General features: G+C 37.3%; 1 protein-coding gene across 1 annotated transcript in view; it reads right to left on the bottom strand.

The window, feature by feature from the left end:
* Positions 1–21794, bottom strand: part of CELF2 (CUGBP Elav-like family member 2) — a 455290-nt gene extending 433496 nt beyond the window's left edge. Inside the window, exons 1-2 of the mRNA XM_051795196.1 lie at positions 21760–21794; positions 21011–21046 (exon numbers count right to left, since the gene is read on the bottom strand). The gene's annotated coding sequence lies outside the window, so the exon portion shown is untranslated. The remainder of the gene's footprint in view (positions 1–21010; positions 21047–21759) is intronic.
* Positions 21795–22726: the final 932 nt, after the last annotated feature.

The following is a 22726-nucleotide window of genomic DNA, read 5'->3' as shown; positions in this document are numbered from 1 at the left end:
AGTATTTTTTACTTTCCTTTTCCTTCAGAAATTATTGCTATTTTCTACAAAATAAGTTCTCAACTGTGATGTAATTTCAAATTTATTGTTTTACAAAATCTGTTTCTTAATTATAGAATTAATTATAGCTAGTTTCTACATCTATTGTACTTACCAGGCTTACCAGGTTTCTCACGTGTGCTTGTACATGTTTGTACTATTAGAGTTGTGTGTTTGTGGTTATAACGAAATGGTCTCTCAGTTGGGGATTTGTTTCTCAACTTCTTCAGCTGCAACTATTAATTTTCAGATCATAATTTCCATTAATCTGCCTTTCTTTGCTTCTGTATTCATCCTCAAGACCTGGCTGGGCAGGGGTCTGAGCAACATGGTAATTCTTGTGGTTAATCCTACCCTGAGTGGGAGTTTAGATTAGAGGCCCTCTGAGGTCAACAGATGAGAACAAGATAAACCTCTGCTTAAACTCTCAGAGAGTAGAGAATATGTGAAGGCCACCACAAGCATTGGTGACAGTGCCCAGAGATCTGGACTGAAAGGTTCTGAAAAATGTCTGAAAAGACATTTGAAGATGATGTCTTGAAACTCAAACTTTCTTTAGCCTTTTTGAACCTTTCAACTCAAATCCACCACCAAGCAGGATGTCCAGTGGGTGGGATTTATTAGTTCCCAAATCACTTCTCAATCCACAAACCACTTCTTTTTGCTTATGTTAGATTGCTGAAATACTTCTGGGAAATGCGAGAAGCAAACATTAAATTAGAATGAATTTTTCCACATGAACTTAATTAGGCCTCCAGATACTGAAGAGAAGTTAAAAAAGATGACCCCAGTGATACAGCTGAGTGTGAAGATCATAGAATAATAGAAGGGTTTGGGTTGAAAGAGACCTTAAAGATCACCTAGTTCCAACCCCACTGCCAAAGGACACCTTCCACTAGATCAGGTTGCTCAAAGCCCCATCTAACCTGACCTTGAACACTTCCAAGGATGGAAGAGAGATGGTGACAAGGCCAGTGGTCACTTACTTCTCCATGCCTGGGATCCAAACAGATCTCAAGGTCTTGGGTATTTTGTGCTAAATAAGAGCTTTTATAAAGGCTTTTGTCAGATTTGTCTGGCAGTTGCTCAAGATGGTCACTTTATGCAAATATAGCACATAATTTCAAACCTTTTTCCCCTTTTTAACCTGTGCAATGGACAGTGTCAAAATTTGACAAATATTTAATCTGATTCAGTCACAGACAGTGTATCAGGTATAGTCAGAATCAAGGAAAGACCCAAAGATGATTAAAAAGAGCAAAAATCTATCTGCTTTTTATTTATTTTGTAGCTCTTCATTACTAAGTCAATACAAGAGGGACCTAATTTCTCCACTAACCTTGTCTAATGAAGATTGAAATTTAATAAACATGTAAGAAAGCTGTATCACCATGAACTAAGAGACTTCAAAATATGACATTTAGTTCATTATTTATTAACCTATCCCCCAGGAACATGACAGAGGGAATGCAGACTATCCATATTAAAAGCTGTTTCATCTCTAAGAGATAATGGAGACCCTATTTCCTTTGCACAAGATTTATATTCTAAAGAGGAAATGAGATCTAAGTTGCAAAATTTATACTGCTCATGATTTCTTTTTTCCCATGGAAGGTAGAAAGAACATTCCCTTATGGACTGAATGTGGTTAGTATCATGGACTTTAAAAGTACATGTTTATAAAAATCAGAATTTCCTATCCAGGAAAAAATTAACAAATGCACATGTGGTAGAACAAAACCAATAGAACAACGTCCCTTTAGACATTAAAATACTTTGCAAAATCCACAGTTTAAAGAATGGAGACTGGACACCTAAATGTGCCAAAACATCTCTGTTTACCAAAACTGAGAGAATAACTGAGCTATAAAAATCACCTCCAGACAGACAAAGAAATTACATCTCATATGCAACATGGCTGCTCTTATTTCTCTTCAATGTATTTAACTTTCATTTCCTGGTTTAAAAGAAATTCAAGATCCACCCTGATGAGAATCACAGCTTATGGAGTGTAACCATAAAACAGAATAATTCCCGCTCGTTCTGGGATGACTCAGAATTTAAGTGTGTGACCAGGGTCAAAATCTGGAACACCCAATCAACTTCCGTATCTGTAACACTCTTTTCCAAATTACTGACTCTGTCCTGCAAACTGAGCCCAACTGGCAACCTCTGTACCTAATGGCAGTGCCTGAAAAACTGCAAGAGTTTTGACAAGGAGAAGGAAAGCATTTGCTGAAGTGCATTAACCTGCAGATAGCAGCTCACACTACTTAACATTTTTGGAAGAGATTCTGTGGTGCTGCTGAGTAGACCTGATATCTCAAACAAAATATATTTTGCATCATTAAAATACAACTTCTAAAACATGAACTTGAGTGATTGGAAATGAGTTTATATGTACATGTGTGCAGGCCTTCCTTCTTGTTACAGGGAACAATCTACCAAATTAAAAAACTCATTTCAGTAAACTGCTTTAATTCTATGGTCCATGATTGTACTTGGCTTACTTTTTCTCATTGACAATGAAAATGAGACAACAAATTAAAGGTACAATTGTAAGAAAAAGTTACAAAGGCAGGACACGAATTACTTTAATACCTTACCAACTGAGCCACTGGTACTTCACAATTCATGAACAAATTTTCTATTACTACAGAGTCATGCTTTTATTGACTGGTATAAATACACCATTTGTATCTTTTTTCATCCTGCTGTGTTTCTATTTTATTGGAAGTGTCCTGTAACAGGTATAACATCAGCTCAGATTACCAAGAAATCTATAAAATAGCTTCCTGCTACTACCTTTGGTGCAGATTGAAAGAATACATTATGATCCCACTGAGTAAATGATAAAAGCTGTTATTCACAGGCAAACATGATTTATCCTCACCTGTTCAAAATTCTGAATGTACCCACTTTATTATTAAATTATGAAAACATTTCACACACATTGATTAGGGACACAGTTACATTATTAAAGAGAGGCTATTAGGAAGCATGTGTTCCAAATTTAAGTTCTGAGATTTGTGACTCATGGTAGGACCACAAATATTTCATGTAAATGGGAGTGGACAGATACAGCTTCATAAATGTTCCATTGTGGCACCAGAAATACATGATAACATTTTTTTTTATTGATTATAAATTGGAAAATGACATTACCTGGTTCAAATTAAGTTTTCACTCAGTGCAGCTTGTACATTAAATACAGAGAAAATTGTAAAAGAAAATTGGATTTTAAAAAATTATGATTTCTATTTCTTTAGAGCAGAAGAGTCTTATTTTTTTTTTCCTCTTTTGGTATGGTCTTGGATTATAAGACATCCCTTTTAAGACACCTTTTTCTTAAGACTAGTTACCAGCTCCAGGGATAATTTCTCTGTAGTGTTACTGAGAATTTGTTCAACATCTAACATAATTAAGAAAAACCGTGAAAGGTATGAACACAAATGGAGTCTATTGATCTTAAGACAATATATGATGGCTAAAATTGTGATAAGCACTTAATTTTAAACAAATCTTGCTCTTAATAAAATCAACAGGTCAAAACCTGTGAGGTTTGAAAAACTGCCATGGATTCCTGTTAGTCACTGCCAGACTTAGCATATTTGTCCCTCTACTCACCAAATACAAGAGATACAATAATGCCATTATGCAGAGAATTGGACTAAACATGTGGATTAAATCTGTGTGATATTGCTCTCAAAGAGGCTCAGAACTGAAGGGTTCGTAGGAAGCATCTATAAGTGTGTGTGCTTGTATATATGTGCACATTTATTTTTTATATTAAAAATGGAAGCACGTGGAAGAATGCTATAGTGAATGCTGAAGCCCCGTGTGCTGAATAATTTATGTCCTCCCTGTCTTCTCCTGGTTCCCTTCACACTAATGACTGGTTTAACGCTGATGTACATCAATTTACAACATAACAATGTAGCTTTGGATTGCTTTCAAGTCCAGATTGCTTTAAAAAGCAATAAGAATACATGGAAGCATAAGAGCTTTGCAACTAGCAGTGACAGGATTCATACCTGGCCTTGGACAAACTCTACATTATTAGTTGTGAATTCTCTCCAGTTTTATTGAAGATATCTTTTTAATATTACATTAGTTTTGAAGGATAAAATGTGAAAAATATTTTTTGTATTTTCTTTTACATAAGAGCTGCTCAGAAGCCGGCAGTTATATTCGCCTTAACTCCTTGCCTCCTACCTGACTTGTATTTAATATCATCAATCTTTTTTTTTGTTCTTCTAAATGCTACCAACTTTTAAAATTCTTCCCGGGCACTTAATGTAGATAAAATGATGATGTTTCTAATGCTCAGTGCTAAAACTTTATGAACACCCAAGCTAGCTCTCTGTAATCTTCACAGCATTTACCTGTTGAACCCTGTTGACCATTTGCCTCTCCTACTTTTTTGATATGAAAACTTCTAAATCCATTTGATGAGAACCCTGGGAGTAACTGCCTCTTCACAAATGCAAGATAAAAACCTTCTCTAATTCAACCAATAAAAGGCAGAAATATTACTCATCATTTAAAGGTTCATCTTTGTTATATAAAATCCTAACTGAGTTGATTTGTATCAACTGAGATGTATTATATTTACAATGATTTTATGGACCGTAGTAACAATTTATTGTGCCTTTGGTACTGTATGAAGAGAACACTAAAAGTCATACATAATGCTTGGAGTAAACCTTAATCTCTGAAAGTGGCTGGAAATATAATCTTGTTCATTTCAATGATGATAGAGTAAAGTATATAGTTTATAGCTTTTAGGCTCGTTTAATTCACTTGGCTTTTAGTAAAGAAGTCTGGTGAAGTGTCACTGCTTCTACAGCAAAAACATAAAAGATATGTGTTTCTTCCAGGTTGGTAATGTGAATGCCATGGCAATCCTGCACAAGACATCTATGAAACAGGTGGTGTAACCGATGCAAGTCTCTGCATCTTTAGCAGTTACATTTTGACTCCATTTAACCTATTTTCTTTTCTTTCAGAAAGACAAATGTCAGATTGCAAACCTGCTACTGAAAGAAAAAAAAAGGTACACAGGACAAGGCACTGCGTGTTGGTTTAAAAAGTGTTCAATTCATTGAGTACATCCTACAACTAAAGAGAAGCTGAAATATCCTCCCCCCTTGCTCCTTTCTGCCGTTGCCATTGTAGTTGTGTGATGCACATCTCAGTTCATCACACCCCATCCCCTGAGAGCCCAGGACAATAGTCATTAACGTCGCTTGAGTTTTTGTCTTGCTTTGCATCACAGAAAGACTCTGAGGGAGGACTGGTGGAAGGCACAAGGTATCTGAGTTATTTCATGCAAAGAAAGGCTGAATGGAAGAGAAGACAGACTGTCTCCTCAGAGTAGTGAACTTGCAACTCATACCTAGGGTCGATACTAAGCAGGGTGCTGAACTACAGTATTGCCTTGTTGTCATTCAGATATTTTTATATGACAGGAAAATTACGCTATTTAGGCTGGGGCAGTGCAGGAGACAATCAAGTTATCATTACCAGTCTCAGATTTTTTTATTATCTTTGAACTTATGTGGGAGAGCAAGAATGCTCTTTCTGTGGGCTGAATTATTTACTGTGTGATCATTCTTTCATCATTATCTTCTCTCATGCTAGAGCAGTAGTTTAAATTTCATAGTTTAAAAAACTGTAATACCCTGTTGGCAAGGAAAATTCTTGTCTCGGTTCTACCTAAAAAATTACAGCATGGGTGCAATGTTTTACATTCCACAGGGATGACAGTAAGGAGCTCATTGACTTCAAAAGGAGCTTTTGGAGCCAAATATTCAGCCAATGCAAGTCTGGCAGCACACACTTCAATGAAACAAGGCAGTTTATACAAACTAAGGATCTTGCCTTTCTCAAAAGTGAATCTTTTCAGGATTATGTAACTTGGTAAAGCCAGTTTGTTTATTGCCAGTGACAAAACTGAAGTATCTCTACACTACTGTTTCTAAAGATCTGAACAGAGAAGGGTGACTAAGAGCATATTTCTGTACTTGGAGACAGAAATCAGAGGAAATGAAGCATAAGTAAAAAAGACAAGTGGAGTATCCCAGGGGCCAGCAATGTGTTGCAGTTTAATTAATGACCTGGTTAATGGGACAAAGTGCACTCTTAACAAGTTCACAGGTGATACAGAACTGGGAGGAGTGGTGGATACAGCACTTAGTTCTGCTGCCCTTCAGAGAAACCTCATCAGGCCAGAGAAATGGAACAACATGGACATCATGAAGGCAACAAAGGGAAATACAAAGTCCTGCCCATGGGGAGGAACAATTCCATATACCAATACGCGCTGGAGTCCAAATGGTTGGAAAGCAGCTTGGAAAAGAAGGACCCAGGGGTCCTATGGGATTCCAAGTTGACCATGAGCCAATGGTGCACCCTCGTGGCAAGCAAGGCCAATGGCTTCCTCGACTGTAGTGGGCAGAGCATGTCCACAGGTCAAGGGAGGTGATCCTCTCCCTCTTCTCAGCACTGGTGAGGCAATTTTGGAGTTCTGTGTGCACCTGTTTCCCAGCACAAGACAGACATTGACATAATGGAGCAAGCCTGGCAAAGGGCCATTAAGATGCTTAAGGGATTGGAGCACCTCTTAAATGGAGAGAGGCTCAGAGACCTGGGGTTGTTCAGCCTGGAGAGAAAAGAAGGCTCAGGTGACAGAGTAGGAAGCCATGAGCCCACACTGAAATACAGGAAATTCTATTTAAACTCTTATGCTGTGAGTGTCGTCAAACACTGGAACAGGTTGCCCAGAAAGGTTGTGGAGTCTCCATCCTCAGGGAAAGTCAAAGCATTTCTGGGTATAATCTTGGGCAACCTGCAATTGTTGACTCTGCTTTGAGCAGGGGATTTCATAGAATAATAGAATCATAGAACGGTTTGGGTTAGAAGGGGCCTTGAAGATGATCTAGTTCCAACTCCTCTGCCATGGGCAGGGGCACCTTCCACTAGACCAAGTAGCTCAGAGCCCCATTCAACCTGGCCTTGAACACTTTCAGTTGAACTAGATGGTTTCAAGATCTCTTCCAACTTCAACTATCGAGTGATTCTTCAACACAAAATATTTTACTGTGAGGAAAATAAGATTTAATTTTATCATCCCAGGTTTAGTTCCTTCCTGCCAATGTTTTATTATCTGAAAGATATTTGTATTGCAGAATGTCCAAAGTAAAATCTGCCTGACTCATTACAGGTTTCAAACTCCCATATGCTGAAATATAGCAACATTCCTCTTTAAAAGGATGGAGAAAACACAGACCTGTACAAAATAACTTCTCTAATAGACAACATCAATGAAAATTTTAGAGATGCTAATGAAGTTTAGGATTACAATATCAGTTAATGTATAATTACAAACTGTAGAAAGCAGAAGAGTTGATACAAGTTTAATTTTTTAGAAGATGTTTTGCAGCCATAGCAAATTTACTAGATGTATAGTCAAATTTGGTTAGAGTTAGATTAGGCATGCGTCTTGATTCTTGGTTAAAATTTTTCAGCTGCTTCATCTTAAACTTGTATAAGTAATAATAATAAAAAAGCCAGTACAAGCTGAAGCCTGCAGCTTATATCCCATTATAAATTGCACTTCAGATTTTCTAAACTAATTGTTAAATTTAGAATTAGCAATTAGTACTGCACAACATTTACCAACAGAATTAACTGTATCGCTTGGTATCAAGATGACATTTCAAGCTCAATTACATTTTCATATGTCCCAGACTGGTAGCTTTGATGTATTCTAAGAAAATAAAACCTAGAAATGGACCAACGGCAAATTGTTGTAAAAAGATTCACAATATGAAATGGCCTTTTCTGTTTCTGTTTCGACCAAAAATGCAATCTTATTTGTTAAAAATGCAATGTTATCAGAACAGTCTGAAATTTTATCACAGGTTGGTGGAAATAGAATGCAAATAGTTACTTTATAAGAGTTCCACCATTTGAGAATTGTATTTAGCAACTTCAGAGTTTCCGAGAGTCCTTATTAGCAAGTACATTGGAGCCCTTATTAGCAAGTACATGAACATTGCCAGGAGATGCTACCTGGTGTTACATTTTAGTGTGATAGGGTATGAATCTAAGAACTTCAAAAGATGCTTGCAACAAACAGCCAAACCTACAGAGAAACTCACAGCTAGATTTCATGTTGTGTTTACTTAGCAGAGCCAACCCTTAGGAAGATTTTGCTCTGAAACTGTATAAAGACTAAAATTCAAAGCCACTTACTCCTGATAAACCATTCAGAAGCACAGAGTTGAACTAAATTCACTTGCTTTCAAGGCAGAAGGATGAAAGACCTTGAAGTTGCAATAAGATGAGCCAGTCATACTTTGATGCAATTATATCTACTTGCTTAATAGACTCTCAGTGGAAAAGAGCTCTCTACAGTTGCTGTAGAGGTATAATCCCGTTATTCGTCATAGATGTGGCACCACTCTCACCTGTACCCCTTCAAGCTGACTTTTGGGACAAAGCAAAACATAGAGGGAAGCATTTCATGTCAGTTTTGAATGAGTAGAACTGTGGTTTAAAAAAAATGGGTATAAAATTCCATTTGTCTTTGAATGAGAAGCTGGAGGCATTTGATATTATCACAGAATAGTTCAGGTTGGAAGGGACCTCTGGAGATCATCCAGTCCAACCCCCCTGCCAAGGCAGGGTCACCTGGAGCAGGTGACACAGGTGGGTTTGGAATGTCTCCACAGAGAGAGACTCTACAACCTCCCTGGACAGCCTGTTCCAGTGCTCTGACACCCTCAATGTGAAAAGTTCTTCCTCATGTTGAGGTGGAACTTCTTGTGTTTTAGTTTATGGCCATTGCTCCTTGTCCTGTTGCTGGGCACCACTGAAAAGATTCTGGCACCGTCCTCTTGGCACCCGCCTTGGAGATATTTATGTGTATTGATGAGATCCCCTCTCAGTGTTCTCCAGACTGAACAGGCCCAACTCCCTCAGTGTCTCCTCATCAGAGAGATGCTCCAGACCCCTCATCATCTTTGTGGCCTCTGCTGGACCCTCTCCAGTAGCTCCTTGTCTTTCTTGTATTGAAATGCCCAAAACTGTACACAGCACTCCAGATGAGGCCTCACTAGGGCCCAGTGGAGGGACATGATCACCTGCCTTGACCTGCTGGCCACATTCCTCCCAGTGTACCCCAGGATACCATTGGCCCCTCTGGCTGCAAGGGCACCCTGCTGGCTCATGGTCAGCTTGTCATCCACTAAGACTTCCACGTCCTTCTCTGCAGAACTGATCTCAAGTAGCTCAGCTCTCCACCTGCACTGTTACTTGGTGTTATTCCTGCCCTGGTGCAGGACACTGCACTTGGCCTTGTTGAACCTCATTAGGTTTCTCTATGCCCAATCCTCCAGCCTATCCAAGTCCCGAATGCTGAATGGCATCAAAGCCTTCGGGTGCATCAGCCATGGCCCCTGATTCCATACCATCAGCAAACTTGATGAAGTTCTATCCTTTCATCCAGGTCATTGATAAACAAGTTGAATAAGAGTGGACCCAATATTGATCCCTGAGGAATGCCACCGCCTACAGGCCTCCAACTGGATTCTACTCTGTTGATCACAACACTCTGAGCTCTGCCATTCTGCCAGTTCTTGGCCCACCTCACTGTCCATTCATCTAACCTACACTGCCTGAGTTTACCTACAAGGATATTGTGGGAGACAGTGTTAAAAGCCTTGCTGAAGTCAAGGTGGAAACATGCACTGCTCTCCCCTCATCGACCCATCCTGCCATGCCATCATAGAACACACCAGACTGGTCAAGCATGATTTCCCCTCAGTGAATGCATGCTGACTACTCCTGACAACCTTCTTTTACATGCTTGGTGATGATCTCCACAATGGCCTATTCCATCACCTTTTCAGGGATGGAGGAGAGGCTGACCGGCTGGGAGTTTCCAATGTCTTCCTTCTCATCCTTTTTGAAGACAAGAGTAACATTTCCCCTCCCTCCAGTTGTTGGGCACCTCTCTCGTTCTGCATGATTTTTCAATGATGGAGAGTGGCACAGCAACAACATCTGCCAGCTCCCTCAGCACCCAGTGGTGAATCCCATCAAGGCCCATGGATTTATGGGTGTTAAATCTGTCTAGCCAATCTCTAACCCAACCCTCTAAGACCAATGGGAAGTCTTTCTTTCTCCAGTTTTCTTCTCTTACCTCTGAGGATGGAGATTACTGAGGGCCGACAAAATTTTCATTCTAAACTCTTTCAAGGTAAAGGACAAATCTTGTCCTAAGACTTGTTTATGCTTTCTTTTCATCTTCTACCATCCTTCTCCCGCTCTTGATTGTATCAGGATGGTCCCAATGCCTGTGCCTCTAAACCTGTCACTCTTCAATACCTCCACTTTCCTCAGCTCCAGATCACTATTGAAAAAGAAATCTCTGCCTTCAAAGCTTTGATATTCTTTTCCAGATTCTTTGCTGATTTTAAAAATCTATTCTCTCAAAATGAAAAGAAGCTGTATGACCTTATGGATAACATCTTTTCACTTTCTCCTCATATATTTGTTCTTTTCCCTATGACCTAGAACTTTTCCAGGATATGAACTTGGAGTACATTTTCAAAAAGAGGGATGGGATGCAGCTTCCTAACATTCAATAACTTAAAAGTACCCAAATGTGGGCACTCCAAAGCATAATCAACCTGTTCAGGTTCTGAGACCCTGAAACACTGATAGTACTTCACATATGACATGCTATTTTCATATTAAAGGTTTATTCAGGAGAAACATTGTCTACAATGTGTTCAAAATTTATTTCCTTTTTTTTTTTTTTTGCCATTGCCTAACACAAGCTTTCTCTCCTGTATTAAAATAGCAAATGAATGAGGCATGCAATACAATAAAAACCTCATTTTCTGTTATTCTGAAATGTCTTCTGAAGCATTATTGAGTTACATCTGGTTCTGTTCAACCCTTTTTAACTTGACAAGATGAAGAAGCTTGGCATAAAAACCTTTGGAACGTTATGTGATCTAACTTCAGGTATCTACAGCGTCAGTATCTAAACTGTAGCTAATTTTCTGTAGCCGGACTTTGTGGTTACAGGGAAAAATAGACATCATTAGAATGCAGCTCATCTGTAGCAGTACATTACAGGAGATTAATCATGCCCTGCAAACAACTCTATATACTTTTTTTTTTTTTTGAATGTAGAGAGAACTGAGGGTAATTGTCCCAAGAAGCCTACGATTAGTCTGACAAATCCCTCCAGAAAATGTTAAAAGAATGGTCTTACCTAAGAGGAATATGGTTTCAAAGAGGAAAAGACAAGATCTGTCAGGTGTTGTATCTAGACAGCACTCACAACTATTTAGGGAGCAAAATGCAAATGGGAAGTTGCAATTTTTGAAGGTCATCAGAGGTCTACTTTATGTGTTTTCCTGAAATTCAATGTAGTTACCAAAATTAGTGGTTTGATCTCTTAGAATCATTACACAGATAAAGAAGAGAAACAGGCTGTTTCAGAAAGGGATTTTGGCCCAGGACTTTGCCATAAACCCCTTATCTGTTGAATGCATGAGGGATATTTTGGCATAACTTGGCAATCGGTTCAAATTAGATGTCTCATCTGTAGACCTGAGCCCCATTTCTAAAGTGTGTGGTGCAAACACCCCACAGGTTTTGCCATGAGTAGAGGCTGTTATTACTAGGACTTTTCCATCCAGGAATCATATACATATTCACAGTCTTATTTTAGTCTCTTGGAGTACGAACCATACTTTGCCAAAGTCAGGCTGTCTAGGAGAAGGCATCTGAGTCTCTCCATGCTGCACAATGCTACAGTTGCCTTCACATACTAGGCTAGTCATCATTATTATTATTATTATTATTATTGATCCTGTACATTTTTCATCCTATAAGGATGAAAATCAGAACTTCTGTGGAGGCCTTGCACACAAAGCACAATACTTCAGCTCTGCCACATAGTAGATGTGATGGAGACAATGGAGAAAATTGGGAGCATTCTGCTATAAATGTAGGTGAAGCCCAATGAGGCTTGTTGTAAAGCTACTTGCATGCTCTTCTACACAATATACATCAGGATTTTCAGCCTATCATCACGACAAATATTTTATTTGAATACTGAGATTTTGTCAGAATATTTGAAAGACTTCAAAACTGCAAGCAGCAAAGAGTCTAACACATCTGTAGGGAAGATGTGACGGTTAATTACCCTCTGAGTATCTTATTTCTACCTCTGAATTTGTCAAGCTTCATATTCCATTGCCTGGATCTTGTTATATATTTTTCTGCTAAATTAAAGAGTCAATGAATATCAGAAATTCTTCCCTCTGCAAGTATTAGACTCTGATCAAGTCGGTTAACTTCCCCTTATTAAGTTAAATAGCTTGAGATTCTCTCTCTTTAATTACTGTACAAGCTCAGACTTTGCACTAAGCACCTGTTACAGCAATTCAAATCAATGAAAACCCCTGTAAAAATATGAACCTGCATACTAAGAAAATAAAGCAGAATAAGAAGAAAAGAAATCTTTCCTGACAGTCCATCTTCTCTTTTCTGAAGAGATGAAAGAGAAAAATGTATGTCACACAATAGAAACCACAACAATGACAATAAATGACACGGGGAAGTTTACAGTATACACAAACTAAGGAAAGGAAAGTCAAAATTACAGGTAGACAACACAGAAAAAACAATACGGTTTTCTATTAATGAATATTTTCTTCCCACTTAGGACACAATTCTACACCAATGAGCAAAATTTCCTGAGAACTCTGTTTTTCTTAGAAATAAAACTACAAGATACTGGAAAAAGCAAAAATACGGTGTTGATTGAAATCTTAATAAATCACATTTTTTTCAATCTGGTATCTAATAAATACATTTCAAAAAAATCTGAGAATAATGGAATGATTTAATGTTGATGATACTAGTTTGGTATGCCTTCAATATCTTCTGATGGATAGATAGATGAAGCTTAGGTTGACAAACTTAAAATTAGTGCCCTAACTAGTGAAATGGAACATGTCCCTGAGTTATTCAAGCTAGAACAAATAAACAGATGGGACTATGCGGTTAATGTTGTCTTGGTACCATTAGTCATATTTTTCATAGCCTTGGTTTATAAAGCAGCAATGTATTTTCTGAAGATCTTAAAATCAGTCCAGATAATTTTTTTATCCTCAGTTAAACCGTGGTATGGGATGAATATTTGAAGTATGTTTTAAATTGAGTTTCATAAGTGTTTTTTTTCTCAATTTGTGCCGATTGTTGTTGGAATGAATCAAGAAGAAGAGTGCCTGGGTTACTAGGAGATACTGAAAATCAGAGAAAAACAGTTATATCTGAAGAACACATCAGCACAGGGTGGAAACATCATCTGGAATCTCAGTAGGACAAGGGTTACCAAGTGCAGGTTTTCCAATGACTGTATCCAGAGTCAACAGAAAGTAGTGGGAATCTTTGGTAAGTCCTGGTTTGGGGGTTTGGCTATAGGAAATGGTCAAAAAAGCCTAAAAATCTGCATTCATTTAATGTCTTATATCTTACAAACCAGAATTTACAACACAGTGAGTTAGGACAGCAAATGACTCGAAATCCCTCAAAATTCTGAGTCAGTTGAATTTTGGCATTCACGAGCAGCGTAGCACTCCTTGACAGAGCTTTTCAGTGGCTTAGTATATGTTTGGATCAATGGCAAAAACCACATTTGAACCTGGGCAGCGTGTTGGCATTATGGTAATGAGCCTCCAGGAGCACCTGGGCAGTGATTTGGCTCATGGAGAGGGACGTTTGGCACCGAGCAGCCTCACATGGCTGACCTCGTCTCGACATGCACGTTACAAGCCACCATCAAATTTGACCGTAACCAAGTGCCAGGGCTGCCGACAAGCTGTTCTGAGGTTGTTCATTTTGAGTCCAAAATGAATGATTTTAGTGTGGCTCATTCCTACAGTGTCACGTATTTTCAAGCCACTAACATGATTTGTAGGAAATTTAAAACTGTACACAGTCGATCAAGTGCACTGGACTTCCTCCACTGTGTCCAGCAGAGTGATTTGTCGAGAGAGAAGATGTTGGACAAGGTTTGAAAGGAAGTTGCTGGTGGTCAGAAGACAGACTTACAGAGTTTCATGGGTTCATTCTGTGTCAGTATTTGATTAAAGTCTTTCCTACATCAAGCACTGATCAGCACAAATTTAACATCTGGATTTAATCATTACCAATATTTTCAAGACTATTTTTTTTTCCCATCCCCAAGATTCTTTGGCATTCTCCCTGTCTGGGAAGAGCAGCAAGATTAACATGTAATGCGATGCTTGGAACTGCTGCTGGAAAACAATAGGAATCCAGATACTGCACCTAGAAGGTCTTTCTGGATGTTTTGTGACTGAAGAAAACACACAGATGTGTGATTTGCCTTCTATAGAAAAACAAGAGTTTGTTTTGACAGAAGCTTTGAGAAGATTGGAGGAAATCTGAGGCACAGTAGACTGACTTAAAAAAAAAGGTCAGTGTTCACCTCATTGCATTATATTTAACAATGCAAGACAAACTGTCTTCGGTTTAAACTTTATGAAACTGCTTCTTCATTTTTAATTGTGATAGAATAGACTGATTCCAGGGGCTGATGTAATAGGATGGTGTTAATTCTTTTATTATATGAGTACATGACACCAGGCTTCTCAAATAGCACTATATGTGAACGTATGGGCAAATCAAATTCAAAAGATCACATTTGGCTTCAGACTTAGACTTTTAATGTTGAAAGTATAGAAGTAATTCCATTAGGTGTGTTCCCATACCAGACAGGGGAGAAATATTCAGTAGAGACAGTTCATCTTATGTGGGTGCAGTAGTTTTTAAGATACCTGTGTATATGACAGGTGTATACCTGAAAGCAGAATCTTCACTCACATTGAATCCTAATCAAAAGTTTGCCACAAACCAGATTGCATAATTTGCCTTACTGTTTTCTCAGTGTACACAGACATTATTATTTTTATTCTAATAATTATTATTACTGATAATGATGATAATAATAAAATTAATAATTCTCATGCACCCTGTTCAGTTGGGGAACAGGAGATGTGTCTACCATGCAAAAATTATTTGTAGGCTGTTGTCAAACAAGCTTAGCCTTGATAAAGAGGTATGTTCAGTTTTTCTATTCAAAATACTCTCTGGACTGTCATTTTTCCATTGCAGTTGATATGCTAAGCTTAAAGGACAAAAATATTAGGTCTGTCCTTGCCATTAATTTGATTTTCAGGTTTAGGTCCATCCTACACATATATCTTATTCCTACCATATGTCCATGATCCCAAGTGCACAAAAACCTTTAGTAATAAAAATTATTATTAATAACAGTAGGCAGAGAAGAGGTTAGCATTAAGGGATATTTTGGTCAGAAACTGTGTTGCATTGGTGCCCAGTTGCAGCCTAAAAGAGAATAAATTTCCTATATAATAAGCTATATTAACAACAAAAACAAATATATCAAGTAAACATTCATAGATCACGGCTGAACTATGATAATGTAGAACTGAGAAAATATGGTCTAGTCTGCTTAAAAATCTGGCCATGCTGCTGTGCACTTGCAAGTATCTCAAGCAGGAAATGATGGAAAGCTCCACTGATCTCAAATAACTCAATTGTTTTTCCTTTTCTAATCAAATATCTTCATAGTGAGGGACCAGAAATGCATCATTCAGCATGCAATGTAGTTGTGAAAGCATGAAATATGACACTTCACTCTTAATGCAATATTAAAGATTAAAAATGTTTATTACCTGTTATTCTTCTCTTAATTGTTTTGTGTAGAGAAAAATAGAAGTTGCTGCCTTAATGCATAAAAAAATCACAATGTGCATTCATAGAGGAGAGCAAAGTATTGGGGCTATGAAAATTATGTAAATGATGAATTCCAGTGAAAGAACTTTCAAACCCTTAGGGTCTTCAAACAGCATTAATTCAAGAAATTAGATACAAAATTTAACTTTTTCATGCTAATAATGATTTCATAAGGAAAAACTCGTTAGTAAAGGTGACAAATACGAAGTTCTATTGAACATTTAAATTCAGGAATCTTAGTATGCGCCCCTGGGATATATTTACACAGCCAATGACTCTGATGTTATTAAGTAATTTATTTGAGAAAGTCTCCATTCATGAGTTTACATAAGAACAATATCAGGTTTACAAAGGCTTGTGTTGTCAGTTTAGCAAATACCTAATTCACAATGACTTTTGCTTAAGATTTTCATTAGGTTGTTCACTATTGTTTGATCATTTAATGTCAGCTTCATGAGATCAAAATTTTCCCTATATGAAAAGAGGAAATTAAAAGGAGAAATAAATTAAGAAGAGCAAACTTAACTTAAATTTAAATCAACTTTGCCACAAAAGGGAGGAGAGCAGAGTTGGCACTTGAGATTATGCTTTGCTTGGGTATAAACGACCCACATCTGGCAATTTAAGGTTTTGCTGTAGTATATTTCTATGCCAGCAGTACCAAAAAGATGTATTGAAACATCTGGGACGTTGCATATGGTTCATTTGTTCAGGACTGATCTGTTATATGACAGTATCGATTTCTGGCAGCATTAGTTAGGGGTTCATCAATTAGATAGGAAACAAAACCACACTAAATCCCTTGATTTCTGTGCCTATTCATGCTGTAATCTATGGTCTCTGGCCAGTGTTTCAGGCAATGTGAAAAAATACCTAAAAATCACAATTCCTGCATCAAGGGCCAGAGTGGATATGACAGAGAGAAGAAGCCCAAAATCTGAAAATAGGGATGGTCAAAATTGTCAACAGAATATTTATCTTCTTACAGAAATTGCTGGTTCATCAATACAGAAATATTTCCCAGTAAACGAGCTGACTTTACTCAACTTTCTAATGAAATACAGGCAAATCTTGAAATTTTCATTGTCTCCTGGCTGGATCATTGACCATCATTCCTCAGAGACCTCCCTGGTCCCCAAGCTCTGTCACAAGGCTGTGCTGGAGGAGGCTTGATTCAATAAGTGTTTGAAATCACAGCTTGTTCCTGTTACAACCTGCCTCCAGCGCTTTTTCTCCTCCTCAGGATGGTCCTCGCTCACTCATCACCATGGTTCCTGCATTTCAGGTGTCTTTCCTCCTTTGCCTCTCCTACTCATTCAGGCTACAACAGCAACACATCAGCCTTTGTGATTCCGTGGGAGAGATCCAATCTGTGCTCCAAGGCTTGTCTCTATCCCTTCCAATATACTTCATTGCACATGTCCTAAGACAGCTGAATCTTAAAGGACAACTTGCCTTTGTGTTAAACATTTTACTCCGCAGCAGCAGGAAACCCTGGCCTACACCTAACCGTAGGCCAGAAAGAAAACAATATTGAAATAAAAGCCCATATTGCAGCAATTACTAAATTGTGTCACATTTGACTGGAGTATGAGCTGCCTGGAGGGTCTAATTCAGACATGAGAAGGCAAAAGTGAATTTCCTGGCAACATCTCCCATGAGAAATTAAAATACGACTTACAAATAAAACACGCAGAATTATGCAGTGACTGTCTTGACCGTAACCTATCTTTCCACTAACCTAGATGACTATTTAATCTTTAACTTATGTTCTTTACTGAATATATATATAATGAGAGTATATAGGAAGGGGCAGGCAAGGTGAGGTTTGGTCATATTTACTAACACGTGAGTCACTCAGATGTAACTGCACTTGTGTGTTCTCTGGCAGAGTGGTTCTCTGATGTTTTAAACACTTCTGAAATGCAGAAGGGCTCTAATCCATATAAAAATAAGCTCCATTAGTAGGTAGGATAGTCACAGGATAAGAGAAATCACGAAGCTTGAAAGGTAATGATATTGGAAAGGACTTTCTTGCAAGGTAGGACTTATCAAGAGGAAATTAAAGGTCCTTATTGGAAAACTAAGAAATAAGGAGATGAGAAATGATACAAAATTAGGCAAGGATTCACAAGTAAAGTCAGATATTGAAACTCTGAAGTTGTTTTATTGGATCAGTATTAAGGCACAATCTGTCTGAGTAAAGGAGAGAAGGCAGCTAGGGATGACTTCCAGATACAGACATGAGAGACAAAGAGGGATTTGGCAGCATAATCTTGGAAAGAAAGTGAATAAGGGGAAGTGTCTGGAAGTAAGTAAAAAAAAAAATAAAAAATAGTATATGTGGTGCTTAGAAATAGGTTACCATTCGCCAAGAAAAATTACCATCCATGTGATTAGTGCTGAAAAATAAAAATGGAAAGCAGGAAACAGAAATGGAATGGGTTTATATTTTTGTAATAAGACCCATCCACATATTCAGAGGGGTTGATTTTATTTCTCCAGGAATACCATTGAAGTTTTTATTATTAAACATTAGGTAAAACTGAAGTTTGCATCACAAACTGAAGTAGACGAACTGGTTTCATACAGGTTATCAGAGCAAAGGAGAACAGTTTATTCTGCATAATGACACAACATGTGGGTACCTACAGGGATTGCAGAAAGAGGTAAAAACTCATGATTCCCTTTCCTTCCTGAAGACTAAAGGTTGATTATTTATGTACTGGTGGGATGTCTTTGAAAGTCAGCATACATTTAAAATGAAGTCTTTTCGATGACTCTTTCTTAAATTTGAGTTAGACACAATGATGTGGGGGAAGATGCTTCCTCGTATTTATGAGTGATCTCATCCTTATGCTGTTCCAACTGGACTGTAAAGAGCTGCTCTTCAGACTCCAGGTGGTAGGATGGATTTAATTGGAGGACATCGAGGCACAATGTCTGACACATCCCTGTCCACAACAACTCTTCTACACAGGTCCTGCATTGTAAGGATGAAAAAGGTGCTGGGAGGACTAAGTCCTCCCTCTGAAACTGCTGAAAGGTTTTTATAGTTTTGTTTTTCCATATGACACTGAAATATTCACTGATCATAAGACAAAGAGGGAGAAGCACAATCCCTGCTAATGAAATAGAGCCACAGGAAGTGGAATATGGAGCAACTTGCTACTAAACATTGGATTGAGTCCATAGGTATCCTGGATCACAGTATCCTCAACCAGTCATGGTGCCTAAGTCTGCTTCTGATGTCCTGCATTAATCCCCTAGTGTCATTTGTTACCAAAATCATATGGGAAAGTTTACCACTCGGGTCCTCATGTTCCCAGAGAAAATTAAGGATTTCCCACACACTTCATAGTTGTAGGTTGGTCCAGAAATCCATCCTGACTCCCTATAACTTTGTCCAGCTCCTTTTTAAAACGCTGTGTAACATCCTCTTGCTTCAGCAACCTCCTAGCTGAAGGTAGTTGATGAAGAAATAGTATTATAACTGAATCTTTCACAGCAGTAAATGTCACTGTTTGATACAAAAGGCAATCTTAGAATATACAGTTAGAGAATTATGTCAAACTCTGATTTCTTAATAGTTACACACAGTGTTTCTCTACTGCTCGACAGCAGTCTTGAAAGTTGCTTAGGAAGTATTATAGTTAAGGAAAGATAAAGAAAATGCATTTCTAGTTCCTAAAGGTGAGAAAAATAAGTCTTATGTAAAATTTCTCTACCTTCAGATAAAACAAAACCTATCAGAAACACAAACAAGAATACACAACTGTATGTTACCTTTCCTAAATAAATTGCCAATTGCTTAACTGTTGATTAAAAAGTGGAACAGACACAGTCAGGATCATATATCCATAACTTGAAATTTCATTTTTATTATACTGTACACACTTTTTAAAGTCCTAGAACTGACATTGTTTACCCTTGACCTCTGGAGTTGGACAAAGTTTGGCCTTGAAAGATTGTTTCCATTGGAGGGGGCAAGTCATTATATGGTTCAGGGATATTTTTAATGCTAAGTTGATTCTTTGTTTAGAACTATGGACATATATGCTCATTTCCAGGACATAAAAGGGTAAGACTAAAAAGGATATTTTTTTTCTCAGAAATCTCCCATTCCAGATTTTTACCCACAAAAATCTTCCTTGTTTGTGCTTCAAAAAAAGAAACAGAACTTCTCTATATACAGCAAACAGATAATATAGGGAAAAAAATATCACTCAGACCACCTGATTCTGATACAATTTTTCAAACAGCCCAATAAAAAGTGCTACTTTAGTGTAAGACCCAAAACCGAATCAAGTAATGACCCCTCAAGTAATGACCCAGCAAGTAATGACCCCTCAGTCTGTAATTCAGTCACTTGGAAACCCAAAGTGTAAGAAATCATGTTTATCCGTTGGACAAAGTTACCAAACATTTTCCAGCAAAATTAACCCAGAATGTTTTCGGGACACTTTCCCTCACTGGATAAGTCAGTTGATTGATTGATTGATCTGTCTTTATTTACACACACACACACACACACACACACACACACACACATATAATATATTTATATATACACTCTTCTACTCGGGGTGTTGGGGTTTCCATGTAAAGCACCTCAGCAAGTGTTTAGAGAAACATGCTGCTCGGTGGTTAGAGCACATCATTTAAGGAAATTAGCTATGATTTATAGCAGCAAATAAATAAGACAAAGCTTGTTTAACATACCTCAGCATTAAGTATCTGCTGCATTAATTGTCTCCAAAGTCTGTTCCATTTGTTATCTAACAAGGTATGCTCCATTATTATTTTTATTCAGTTCATTGCTTGATTCTATCTGTCCTTTCAAAATTAGCTTGTCTAATGAGAAACCACTTTGGCTGGTAGTTCATTTCACATAAAAAGGTGGAATTCTTGTTTACTGAGAAAGTGATTGGATTATAATTTTGAAAAGAAAGAAATATGAATTGTAATAAATTATTTCTTAAAAAATACACAGGAGCATGAAAACTAGCAAACCCAAGACAAATTAAAAGCTATAATGAATGAAAAGGCTATAAATAGAATATGAAACTGGAAAGAATAATTTATCATTGTAACTTACCTACTCGTTGTTATTCTGTTGAAAAGAGCTGAATACCTAAGGAAAGAAGAAAAGATTTATGTATTTACCAAATGATGGTCAAGTAAATATTTATATTAGCTCTCACTTTTCTTCTAGCTTGTCAGCCCTTATAAACCTAATTAAACCTTTCTTATAGAAAGAATAAATATAATTTAACCACAGTTGTGAGACCACAATTCTATTTCAGTTATTGATTAAATTCTGTTGATGAAGTTTTCATGATCATAGGTAGACTATACTAAAGTTGTATGCATTTGTGTATATTTAAATGAAGGGGAGAGAATGCAGAAATTATATTCAAAACTGGGCAGTATACTGGGGATGTTTCTACAGTTGATCTATCCCATATATTCTACTGCTTCTCAACATTTCAATTTCAATTCACACCAAATTTTATGGCTTTTTTCTTTTTTTGTTTTACCACTTAAAAAGATTTTATTGCTAATCCTGGTTTTTTTAAATTCTTTTTTAGCTAAAACAAGTAGATCGAGCATTAAACATATGATAAATTAATGAAATGAACTATGAAAATTGTCTAAAAGAAAATAAAACACATAGAAAAGAATGTGCAAAATTATTGTAAATAAGATTACAGAAGTCAGAAACAAGATCTGATAACTAAATTATAATCTTCTATTATAGATTTATTATATTATTATATTATAGAGAGTAGAAAATAGAGCAATTGTTACAAAATTCTGAAATACTAGGGAAAACCTGACACTTACCTGTTCAGTTGATTAACACCTTGAGTTTTTCTATTTGTAGACCTAACAAGGAAAAATACAAAATTAAATTTAATACACTAAATTATGTGAGTGAAATTGTTATACATTGAAATACATTGATTTAGCCTGATTTTATTTATCTGAAAATCATCCAGGTTTTCCTTGTTGTTGAATTACATTTATGATACCAATTCAGGCTTTGATCTTAAATTACACGTTTGGGGCCTGAAGTAAAAACAATTTGGGATTAAAAGGATCCAGTTCTTATCTACATACCAAACAGATTGTTTATAGTTCAGCTTGTTCAGTGAGGATACTCAAATTTAACGCAGGGAGATTGATAAAGGTAAGCACTGAACACTGTGTTGCCTTAGAAAAAAGATGAAAGCAAAATTCACCTGACTCAGTAAAGATAGGAGTTAAATGCCAGATTATCCACATAAGTGTGTCAGTAGGAGGAATTTAATGCATGACAGATGCTAGAATGGGCATGAAGATGGTCAGGACAAAAATCATTAGGAGTTCCATAAAGCACATTGCTAAAGCATATGTAGAGTGTCACATTAAATTCTCTCCCACTTAAAAAGGTCTATTTGCATGCTCAAAGTCGTGCTTATACCTGAGAAAGATGAAAACATTAGGCAATTTCTTAATACTCACTCAAGGTGTGTGCTCTACATTTAGAAAGCAGAAGTTTATCACGCTACCGATACCATGAAATTCAAAGGTGTTATAGAATGATTGGACTGAGTTTTATTTCTTTTGATCCCTGCTTTGTATGTAGCTGTGGAGGATGATTGCTATAACCCAGGTCCTAGGCAGGCCTGGCCCATCCAAGCTGCATGGAAAGGAAATTACTGAAGTACTGAGAGGTAGGTACTGTTAGTATCCCTATGGTGAGTGAGCTGGTGTTTCATCACAAAAAATGATGTTATAGAATCATGGAGTCACAGGTTGGTTTGGGTTG

This window comes from Manacus candei, unplaced genomic scaffold (assembly GCF_025592945.1).
Source record: "Manacus candei isolate 608988 ecotype Guabito, Panama unplaced genomic scaffold, ASM2559294v1 h1tg000042l, whole genome shotgun sequence".
Lineage (NCBI taxonomy): Eukaryota > Metazoa > Chordata > Aves > Passeriformes > Pipridae > Manacus > Manacus candei.
The sequence above is the reverse complement of the archived record's forward strand: the minus strand, read 5'-3'. Positions and strand labels throughout refer to the sequence as shown.